General features: G+C 39.6%; 1 protein-coding gene across 6 annotated transcripts in view; it reads left to right on the top strand.

Moving 5' to 3' along the window:
• The window catches only part of NUP153 (nucleoporin 153), a 102,640-nt gene that overhangs the window by 27,125 nt on the left and 63,310 nt on the right, over nt 1–12,205 (top strand). The window lies entirely within an intron of this gene.

Below are 12,205 nucleotides of genomic sequence, written 5' to 3'. Positions count from 1 at the left end.
TCTAGTCAGGCGGTACATAAACCATGTGGGAGGAGGGTGATAATGGGGTTCAAACTGGATGTCTTTTGTATTTATCAGTGTTTTATTTATTAAGGAAGGTTGATAAACTATGTCAGTTAAGAGTGCAAGCTCTGATGTTGGATTTTGGGTTTTAATTTTCTTTTCTTTTTCTTTTTTTCTTTCTTTTTTTTTTTTATTTTTTGAGACAGAATCTTGCTCTGTGGCCCAGGCTGGAGTGCAGGGTGCGATCTCTGCTCACTGCAAGCTCTGCCTCCCGAATTCATGCCATTCTCCTGCCTCAGCCTCCCAAGTAGCTGGGACTACAGGCGCCTGTCACCACACCTGGCTAATTTTTTTTTTTGTATTTTTTATAGACATGGGGTTTCACCGTGTTAGCCAGGATGGTCTCAATCTCCTGACCTCATGATCCTCCCGCCTCAGCCTTCCAAAGTGCTGAGATTATAGGCGTGAGCCACCGTGCCCAGCCAATCCTATCCTTTAAAGCACATGTTTTAAATTTCGATGAAGCCCAACTTATCTCTCAGCGTATGTTTCTTTCAGTATATATATTTTTTCTTTCACTACATGTTTTGAAGTACATAATTACAAAACTTTTTGTAGCCCTATGTTAAAGTCTCAAATAAGTAATTGATTTGGATGTATGCCCTGTTAATTTTGGTGTACTTAGTAACATCTCCCTGCCTGATTTGTCCGTAGTAAAAAATAGCGATAATGAAATGGCCCTGAAAGAATGGTTTTTATTTTAGAGAAATGGCAAATCTAATTTTTCTTAGTAATATTCAACTAGATGTATTCTTTGAATGTTCACTTACTTTTATTAGAATAACTTAAGTTTTAATGTCTGTACTTTTCAAGATTGCTTTTAAATATATTACCAGCAGCCATCTTGAAACTTTATCTGGTAGATCTCTAAGCTGACTGCCTCTGTGTTGTTTTCTTTTCTGGCCAGTGAAAGGGACTCTGGCTTTTCTTTTTCTGTTTTCCCCCCTCTGTTTCCTGGTTATGAGATTTGTTTCCTTTTGGTTAGAGAGTTCTAGTATATCTACAGTGACTATCTTTTCTAAGATAGCTATAGAAATGATCTTTTCTATCCTAATGAGCATATTTGTAAGGATTAACTAACTTCAAGAATTTAGGTGTGAAAGACATGGAGAGTTTCTTATTCTCTGTACACTTTATGTGTATTTGTATTTTCATGAAAATAGCAGGATGAATTTATGCCAAGGTCAACTCAAACTGATTTTATTCATTATTAAATGTATAAGGAAGATTTTCTGTTACATGTATATTATACACACGTTTGTGTATAACTTCTAAACTTTATTATGGAAAAATTTTAAACCTAGAGAAATAAAGAGGATAGTACAATGACACTCCCCGCCCCTGGCTCCCCATCACCGAGCTTCAACAATAATCAAGTCATGGCTGATCTTGTTTACTCTATTCGCACACCTATTTCCCTACCTTCCTATCCCCAACTCACCTGATGTATTTAGAAGCAAATTGTGGGCAGCATTTTGATATCTACTTCAAAAGCTTTAAAAAATTTTTTTTTATTTTCTTTTTTTGAGCCAAGGTCTCACTCTGTCTCACAGGCTGGAGGCACAATCTCAGCTCACTGCAACCTCCACCTCCCAGGCTCAAGTGATCTTCCCACCTCAGCCCCCCAAGTAACTGGGACTACAGGTGTGGACCACCAGGCCTGGCTAATTTTTTTTTTTTTTTTTTTTTTAAGTAGAGATGGGGTTTCGCCATTTTGCCCAGACCGGACTCCTGAGCTGAAGCGATGTGCATGCCTTGGCCTCCCAAAGTGCTTAGGATTACAGGTGCAAGCCACCGTACCTGGCCTGCTTCAAAAACTTGATAGCATTTTTCCACCTCATGCTTGTCTTAGATCTGAATCCTGCTATCTTAAACCTTGTAAGTCCCAGTCAGTTCTTGTTTTTTTTTGTTGTTTGTTTTTGTTTTGTTTTTTTGAGATGGAGTTTCGCTCTGTTGTCTAGGCTGGAGTGCAGTGGTGCGATCTCAGGTCACTGCAACCCCCGCTTCCTGGATTCAAGCATTTCTTCTGCCTCAGCCTCCTGAGTAGCCGGGATTACAGGCACCCGCCACCATGCCCGGCTAATTTTTTGTATTTTTTAGTAGAGACGGGGTGTCACCATGTTGGCCAGACAGTTCTTATAGTCTGCCTTGACCTTTGTCTACTTATTAATACCTGCAGTCACATGAGAGTGTGACTTAAACTCCCCGATAAGATGAATATAGATCTTACTAGATATAACAGAGAAATTACAGTTATATTTACTCTGTGAAGCATTACACTTAAATTTGACAGTGCATTCTCAAAACAGTTATGTGTTCCTTAACTATGGGGATACGTTCTGAGAAGTACATTGTTAGGCAGTTTTGTCACTGCAAATATCATAGTGTATACTCACACTTAGACAGCCTACTCTTACCTAGGCTGTAGCCTGTTCCTAGGTTACAAACCTGCACAGCCTGTTACTGTGCTGAATACTGTAGGCAATTATAATAGTGAATATTTGTGTATCTAAACATATCTAAGCATAGAAAAGGTACATATGATATAAGGGATAAAAAATGGTATGCTTGTTTAGGATACTTAATCCTAAATGAAGCTTACAGGACTGGAAGCTGCTCTGGGTGAATCAGTGAGTGATTGGTGAGTGAATCTGAAGGCCTAGAACATTATTGTACAGTACTGTAAACTTTATAAACACTGTACACTTAGGCTATAATTTACTAAAAGATTTTTCTTAAACAATAAACCTTCGCTTACTATATCTTTATAAATAAGATATACATTTTTGAAATGTAAAAAACTTTTTTACTCTTGTTAAAACAGTTAGCTTAAAACATAAACATTATATAGCTGCACAAAAATATTTTTAATGTCCTTATTCTCTAAGGTTTTTTCTATAGTACTGTTTTTTTTTCTTAACTTTTAAAACTTTGTTAATCCCAGAACTTTGGGAGGCCGAGGTGGGTGGATCACGAGGTCAGGAGATTGAGATCATCCTGGCTAACACGGTGAAACCCCGTCTCTACTAAAAATACAAAAAATTAGCCAGGCATGGTGGCGGTCACCTGTAGTCCCAGCTACTCCGGAGGCTGAGGCAGGAGAAAGGCATGAACCCGGGAGGCGGAGCTTGCAGTGAGCCGAGATCGCGCCACTGCACTCCAGCCTGGGCCACAGAGCGAGACTCTGTCTCAAAAAAAAAAAGAAACAAAAAAAAAGTTTGTTAACAATTAAGACATGCACACATTAATTAACCTAGCCCTACATAAAGTCAGTATCATCAATATCATGGCTTTCTACCCCCACATCTTGTCCCACTGGATACTCTTCAGGAGCAGTAACATCCATGGAGCTGTCATCTTCTATGATAACAATGCCTTCTTCTGGAATACTTCCAGAAGGACTTACCTAAGGCTGTTTACAGTTGACTTTTTCTTTTCTTTCTTTTTTTTTCAAAGACGATCTCATTCAGTTACCCAGGCTGGAGTGCAGTGGCACCATCATGGCTCACTGCAACCTCAACCTTCTAGGCTCAAGCGATCCTCCCACCTCAGCCTCCTAAGTAGTTAGGACTATAGGCGTGTGCTACCACGCCCAGCTAATTTTTTAATTTTTTTGTCGAGACGAGGTCTAACTGTTGCTTAGGCTGGGCTTCAACTGGCCTCAAGTGAGCCTCCTGCCTTGGCCTCCCAAAGTGCTGGGATTACAGGTATGAGCCACCACCTGTGTCAATTTTTTTTTTTTTTAATGTAAGTGGAAGGAGTATACTCTAGTGATAAAAGGTATAGTAAATACATAAAACAGTTACATAGTCATTTATTATCATTACCAAGTATAGTATTCTATAGAGTACATAAATGTATTTGCTCTAGTTTTATATGACTGGTAACACTGAGTTTATTTACATCAGCATGACTGCAGACTCCTGAGTAATGCATTGCACTAAAGCCTTCGGATGGCTATGATGTCACTAGGGGATACAGATTTTTCAGCTTCTTCATAATCTTATGGGACAACTGTTATATATGTGTTCTGTAGTTGACTGGTTGTTTTTTTTTTTTAGACAGAGTCTTGCTCTGTTGTCCAGGCTGGAGTGCAGTGGCTCGATCTCGGCTCACTGCAAGCTCCGCCTCCCAGGTGCACACCATTCTCCTGCCTCAGCCTCCTAAGTAGCTGGGACTGCAGGCGCCCGCCACCAGGCCTGGCTAATTTTTTTGTATTTTTAGTAAAGACGGGGTTTCTCCATGTTAGCCAGGATGGTCTTGATCTCCTGACCTCATGATCCACCTGCCTCAGCCTCCCAAAGTGCTGGGATTACAGGCGTGAGCCACCGCGCCCAACTAGTTGACTGTTCTTATGTGGCACATGACTATATATCTGCTGTTGAAGTAGTGTCAGATTCTGGAAAGCTAACATATGGCAGTCCTAAATAAATTTAGTTGTTTACTAAATATTAATTTTATAAATACATATTTTATTGCACTTTGCACATACTGCATTTTTTACAAATTGAGTTTGTGGTAATCCCATGTCAAGAAAGTTGATCAGTGCCATTTTTCCACCAGCACACGCCAACATGTCTGTCACATTTTGGTAATTCTTGCAGTATTTCAAACTTTTAAATTATGTATCTATCATGGTGATCAGTGCTCTTTGGTATTACTATTGTAATTGTTTTGGGGTGCCACGAGCCACACCCATATAAGATGATGAACTTAATCAGTAAATGTTGTGTGTGTTCCAGCTGCTCCACCAACTGGCTATTCCCCTTTTTTCTCCCTCTTTCTGGGCCTCCCTATTCTCTGACAGTATTGAAATTAGGCTAATTAGTAACCTTACAGTGGCCTCTAAGTGTTCAAGTGGAAATCAGAGTTCCCCGTCTTTTATCCAAAAGCTGTAAGTATGTAAGTTTAGTGAGGAAGGCACGTGGACAGCTGAGACAGGCCTGAAGCTAGGCCTCTTGCACCAGTTAGCCAACTTGTGAATGCAAAGGAAAAGTTATTGATGGAAATTGAAAGTGCTGCTCTAGTAAACACACAAAGGATAATAGGAAAGCAAAGCAGCCAATTGCTGACGTGTAGAAAGTTTGAGTGGTTTGAATAGAAGATCAAACTAGCTACAAAATTCCCTTAAGCCAAAGCATAATCCAGAGCAAGCCCTAACTCCCTTCAGTTCTTTGAAGGCTGAGGGAGATGTTAAAGCTGCAGGAGAAAAGCTGGAAGCCAGCAGAGATTTATTCATGAGGTTTACGGAAAGAATCTCTCTGTAACATAAAAGGGCAAGGTGAAGCAACAAGTGCTGATGTAGGAGCTGCAATAAGTTATCCAGAAGATTTAGCTAAGAGCACTGACGAAGGTGGTGTATTAGTCCATTTTGCATTCTATAAAGGAATACTTGAGACTGGGTAATTTATAAAGAAAAGAGGCTTATTTGGCTCACGGTTCTGCAAGCTGTGTGGGCATGGCACCAGCATCTGCTTGGCTTTTAGTGTGGTCTCAAGGTTTTACTCATGGCAGAAGGCAGAGTGGGAGTAGGCATATCAGTCACATGGAGAGAGAAGGGAGCAAGAGTAGGGAGGTCCCAGACTATTTTAACAACCAAATATGTGAACCCATTACCTTGGGTAGGGTACCAAGCCATTCATGAGGAATCTGCCCCCATGACCCAAAGACTTCCCATTCGACCCCACTTCCAACATTGGGGATCACATTTCAGCATAGGATTTGGAGGGACAAACATCTAAACTATCAGATGACTACACTAAACAACATATTTTCAGGTGAAATATGGCCTCCTGTTGGAAGAAGATACCATCTAGGATTTTGATAGCCAGAGAAGAGACATCAGTGCCTGGCTTCAAAGGATAGGCTAACTCTCTTATTAGGGGTTAATGCAACTGGTGACTGTAAGTTGAAGCCAATGCTTATTTACCATTTCAAAGATCCTAGGGCTCCTAAGAATTATGCTAAATCTACTCTGCCTGTGCTGTGTAATTGGAACAACAAAACCTGGATGACAACACATCTATTTACAGCATGGTTTACTGAACGTTTTAAGCCCGTCTTTGAGACCTCTTGCTTGGGGACAAAAAGATTCTTTTCAAAACAACACTGCTCATTGACAATGCATCTGGTCACCCAAGAGCTCTAATGAGATGTGCATGGAGATTAATGTTGTTCTGATGCTTGATAGTACAATGTCCATTCTGCAGCCCATGAATCAAGGAGGCATTTTGACTTTCCAGTCTCATTATTTAAGAAATACCTTTCATATGGCTGTAGCTATCATAGTTACTCCTCAGATAGATCTGGGTAAATTGTAAACCTTTTGGAAAAGATTCACCATTCTAGATGACATTAAGAACAGTCGTTGAGTTTCAAGTCAATGCTAATTGAGGGGAGAAAAACCATTTGTGATTTACAAGAGGAGGTCCAAATATTAACATGAATAGGAGTTTAGAGAAAGTTGATTCCAACCCCCATGGATAACTTTGAGGGGTTCAGGACTTCAGTGGAGGAAGGAACTACAAATGTGGTGGAAATAGAAAGAGAACTAGAATTAGAAGTGGAGTATGAAGATGTGACTGAATTACTGCAATATCTTATGCTCAAACTTGAATGGATGAGGAGTTGCTTCTTGTGGATGCGCAAAGAAAGTGGTTTCTTTTTTTTTATTTCTTTTTTTTTTTTTTTTTTTTTTTTTTTGAGACAGTCTTGCTCTGTCACCCTCTCTGGAGTGCAGTGGCACAATCTCAGCCCACTACAACTTCAGCTTCCGACGATAAAGCAATTCTCCTGCCTCGGTCTCCCGAGTAGCTGGGACTACAGGCATGTGCCACCACGCCCAGCTAATTTTTTGTATTTTTAGTAGAGATGGGGTTTCACCGTGTTGGCAAGGATGGTCTCGAGCTCCTGACCTCATGATCTGCCCCCCTCGGCCCCCCGAAGTGCTGGGATTACAAGTGTGAGCCACCGCACCTGGCAAAAGTGGTTTCTTGAGATGGAATCTACTCTTGGTGAAGATACTGTGCACATTTTTAAGATTACAGAATAATTTAGAATATTACATAAACTTAGTTGATAAAACAGCAGCAAAATTTGAGAGGATTGGCTCCCATTTTGAAAATTCTGCAGTTAGAATGCTATCAAAAACATTGCATGCCACAGAGAAATCTTTCGTTAAAGGAATAGTCAATCGATGAGGCAAACTTCATTGTTGTCTTATTTTAAGAAATTGCTACAACCACCCCAGCCTTCAGTACTCATCACCCTGATCAGTCAGTAGCCATCAACATTGAGGCAAAGACCTGTTAACACCACCTAAAAGATTATGACTTTCTAAAGGCTCAGCAGATTGTTATTTGTTAGCAATTTTTTTAAGTAGGTATGTTGTTTTTATTGTCATAATGCTATTGCACACTTAATAGGCTATAGTGTAGTATAAACATAACTTTTGTATGCACTGGGAAACCAAAAACGTGTGTGATTCACTTTACATTCTCCTCCTCACCCTCCCAGGTAGCTGGGACTACAAAGGGTGCTGCCATGCCTAGCTATATTTCAAAAATTTTTAGTAGAAGTGAGGCCTCACTATGTTGCCCAGGCTGGTCTTGAACTCCTGGCCTTAAGTGATCCTCCTGCCTCAGCCTCCTAAAAGTGCTGGGATTATAGGGATGAGCCACCGCACCTGACCTGTGTTGGATTTCTTTTTCCTCTTTGGTTTCTGTATATACTAGATTTAGTTGATGTCTGCCAAGAGTTAGAAAATTATCCTATCACTTTTCTCCTATAGGAGAAACTGATGCAGGGATGAGAGAATGGGATAAGTAAAAAGCATTTTCATAGTATAATATACTACAGTAATATTGGAATACTTGATAACCCGGGAAACATTTCAACCTATGTGTATGTAAATCCTGATTGCAGATAAATTGAAATATTTATTATGTGTAGATGCTAATTGGTTTAAATACCTATACCAGCGGATTTCTAAACCCCAGACAGTATCTCTGGTTTTTTATTTTTGTTTTGTTTTCAGACAGATTCTTGCTCTGTCGCCCAGGCTGGAGTACAGTGGCATGATCTCAGCTCATTGCAACCTCCACCTCCTGGGTTCACGCCACTCTCCTGTCTCAGCCTCCCGAGTAGCTGGGACTACAGGCACCCGCCACCACGCCCGGCTAATTTTTTGTATTTTTAGTAGACACGGGGTTTCACCATGTTAGCCAGGATGGTCTCGATCTCCTGACCTTGTGATCCGCCCACCTTGGCCTCCCAAAGTGCTAGGATTACAGGCATGAGCCACCTTCTGGTAACCGTCATTCTATTCTCTGTCTCCATGAGTTGCCCACTGGTATTCGTCATTCTATTCTGTCTCCATGAGTTCTTTTGAGTCCGTTTTTTGTTAAAAAGCTGCCACATTTGAGAACATGTGATAGTTGTCTTTTTGTGCCTGACGTATTTCACTTAATGTGATGTTCTGCAGTTCCGTCTATATTGTTGCAAATGACAAGATTTAATTCTGTTTTTTTTAATGGCTGAATAATACTCCATTGTGTTTATGTAGTACAGTTTCTTTGTCCATACATTTGTGGATGGATATTTAGGTCAATTCCGTATCTTGGCTATTGTGAATAGTGCTGCAAGTGCAGATTATCTCTTTGATATATACTAGTTTCCTTTATCTTGGATATATACCCAGCAGTGGGATTGTTGGATCATATTGTGGTTCTACTTTTAGTTTTTGTGAGAAACCTCAATGATGTTCTCCATGATGGCTGTACTAATTGATATTCCCACCAACAACAGTGTGCAAGGATTCTTCTTTCTCTACACCCTCACCAGCATCCGTTATTGCCTTTTTGATAAAAGCCATTTTCACTGGGGGTTGGAGTACTTTTTATGTTCTGGATATTAATCCCTTATCACATGTATAATTTGTGGATATTTTCTCCCATCCTGTAGGTTGACCTTTTACTCTGTTGATTACATCCTTTGATGCATAAAAGTTTTTACATTTGATATAGTCCTATTTGTCTATTTTTGCTTCGGTGGCCTGTACTTTTAGTGTCGTATCTAATAAATCATCGTCAAATCTCATGTCCTGAAATTCTGTTTTCTTCTAAAAGTTTTATAGTTTTGGGTGTTATACTTTGGTCTTTAATCCATTTAGAGTTAATTTTTGTATATGGTTCAAGATAAGGGTTCATTCTTTTTCATGTGGATATCCAGTTTTCCAAAACCATTTAATGAAGAGACTGTCCTTTTCCCATTGAGTGGTCTTGAAATCCTTGTTGAAGATCGTTTGATCATATATGGTAGTTTATTTCTGGGCCCTGTGTTCACATCCATGGTCTATATTGTCTGTCTTTATTACAGTATTACAGACCACAGGCTCTTTGGTTTCCCATGTAATGGAAATTAACACGGAGCCAAGCAGATTTCCCAGACAGGACTTTTATTTCAGGGCTTGTGCTTGAGCACAAGGGAAACAGTGGAGGTGAGGCTCAAGGATCCTCTTCCTGGCTTCCCGGAAAAAGCCAGTAGGAATTTTTTTTATTAGGCAAAGCGCAGGAATTGACATGGGGTAAGGTATGCAGGCTGAGCTGGGCAAAGCACCTGCAGGGTAGGGTACTAGGGTACGCAAGGCAGCATATCTGGTTGTGATGATTATCTTGAGTAGTGGTCTGGCAGGTGGCAACAATGCTGTAAATAAGTTATTTCGCATTCCTTCCTGAGGTGGACTCTCTGCAACCTTGGTTTGATTTTGGATCTCCTAAGAGTAATTCCTGGAATTCTTTAAAAGTTATGGTTACCTATTGTGAGAGCACTGAAGAATGGCTGTTTTCTTTGTGTGACTAAAGCCTCAGGGTTAGCATGTGTAACATCAGCAAGGTAGTCTTGTGGATTTTGTGTGAAGAGAAGAAAAAAATATATATGTGAAGGAGAAACTGTATCCCACCTCATGTTCTCTCTCACCAGTGCCACATTGTTTTCATTACTGTACTTCTGTAATAAGTTTTAAAATCAGAAAACTTGAGACCTCCAACTTTTTTGCTGTTTTTAAAGATTATGTTGGCATTTTGAGGTTCCTTGAGATTCCATATGAATTTTAGGATGGGTTTTCTATTTCTGCAAAAAATGTCTTTGGGATTTAGATAGAGATTATATTGAATCTGTAGATTGCTTAGAATAGTATTGACATCCCAACAATATTTAGTCTTGTAGTCCATGTATGTGGGATATTATTCCATTTCTGTTTTCTTTCTTTCGGTACTATTTTGTAGTTTCCATGTGCACATCTTTTACCTTGGTACATTTCTAAATATTTTATTCTTTTTGATGCTATTATAAATGAAATTGTTTTCTTACTTTTCAGATTGTTCATTATTAGTGCCTAGAAACACATTTTTTTGTGTTGATTTTTGTATCCTGGTACTTGGCTAAATTTGCTCTAACAGCTTTTGGCTGAATCTTCACTGTTATTTACATGTAAGATTATATCATCTGCAAACATGATGTTTTACTTTATTGTGTTGTAGTTTCGTTCTAGTCTTAGTTTGTTGAGTGTTTTTATCTGCAACTGGCTTTTTTTGGTATAGTACTTTGGAACTAAATAATCCAGAATTGTTTTGTATTGCTTAAGCTGTAAAATATTTGTTAAGACTTTTTTTTTTTTTTTTTTTTTTAATGAGATAGTCTTGCTTTGTTGGTCAGGCTGGAGTGCAGTGGTGCCATCATAGCTCATTGCAGCCTTGAACTCCTGGGCTCAAGTGATCCTCCCACCTCAGCCTCCTAAGTCGCTGGGACTACAGCTATGTGCAACCACGCCCATCTGACTTTTTAAATTTTTAGTTGGGATGAAGTCTCAGTGTGTTGCCCAGGCTGGTCTCGAACTCCTGGGCTCAAGTGATCCTCCTGCCTTGGCCTCCTAAAGTGTTGGGACTACAGGCGTGAGAGCCACTGTGTCCAGCCAAGACAATTTTTTAGGAAGATAGCACACAGAACACTACAGAATGGCAAATAACAGTCTAGCAGCACATCACAAAATACTTACTGAGGAGAGCATTAATCAAGAAATGCAAGTGATCATTCAGCGTTTAATATAGTTTACCATGTTACTAGGTAAAATGATCTTATTTTTGCTTTTCAGTAAATAGACATTTGCTAAAATTTAAAATTCACTCTTTATTTCTATTTGGAGTTTAGAAACTGTTACTTCCTTAACATGTCAGTTTTTCAAACCAAAGGCCAGAATCTTTTTTTTTTTTTTTTTTTTTTTTGAGACAGAGGGCTCTGTCAACCAGGCTGGAATTCAGTGGCAAGATCTTAGCTCACTGCAACCCCTGCCTCCCAGGTTCAAGCAGTTCTCGTGCTTCAGCCTCCCAGGTAGCTGGAATTACAGGTGTGTGGCACCATGCCCGGGTAATTTTTGTATTTTTAGTAGGGATGGGATTTTGCCGTGTTGGCTAGTCTGGTCTTGAACTCCTGACCTCCAGTCATCTGCCCGCCTTGGCCTCCCAAAGTGCTGGGATTACAGGTGTGAACCACTGTGCCCAGCCCAGAATCATATTTAATGGTGAAACATTAGAAGCAGTCTTATTAAAGTTGAGAATAAGGTAGAAGTCCATCACCACCACTTCTAGATATTAAGAATGTAATTAGTTATGGGGATGTGGTAATATGTTAGAATAAGAAAACTCTAGCAATTGACACAAAGTTAATATTGAAAAATACCTAACGACTCTCTTATTTAAGCAGTAGCCAGTTAGAAAACACGAAAGAAGAAAGGATCCCATTTGCAATATCAAACAATTGGGAGGTGGAGGCTGCAGTGAGCGGAGATTGTGCCACTGCACTCTAGCCTGGGCGACAGAGTGAGACTGTCTCGAAAAAAAGGAAAAAAAAATTATGTACTTTAACAACAAGTGTGTGACACTCTAAAAGAAGAAATTCTCTTAAGTTCCACTGAGGGACATAAAGGAGATCTGAACCAAAGGAAAGGTGGGTAGGAAAGCAGTGTTGGGAATGCTATCAGTTCTTTTTAAAAATCTTAAATTCAGTGTGATCCTAGTCAAAATAATTTTAAGGATTCTTTTAGGAACTTTGAACATATTCCAGATAGCTGCTTTAAAGTCTTGTAATG

Source organism: Pongo pygmaeus, chromosome 5 (assembly GCF_028885625.2).
Source record: "Pongo pygmaeus isolate AG05252 chromosome 5, NHGRI_mPonPyg2-v2.0_pri, whole genome shotgun sequence".
NCBI lineage: Eukaryota > Metazoa > Chordata > Mammalia > Primates > Hominidae > Pongo > Pongo pygmaeus.
This window is presented reverse-complemented; position numbering and strand designations above follow the sequence as displayed.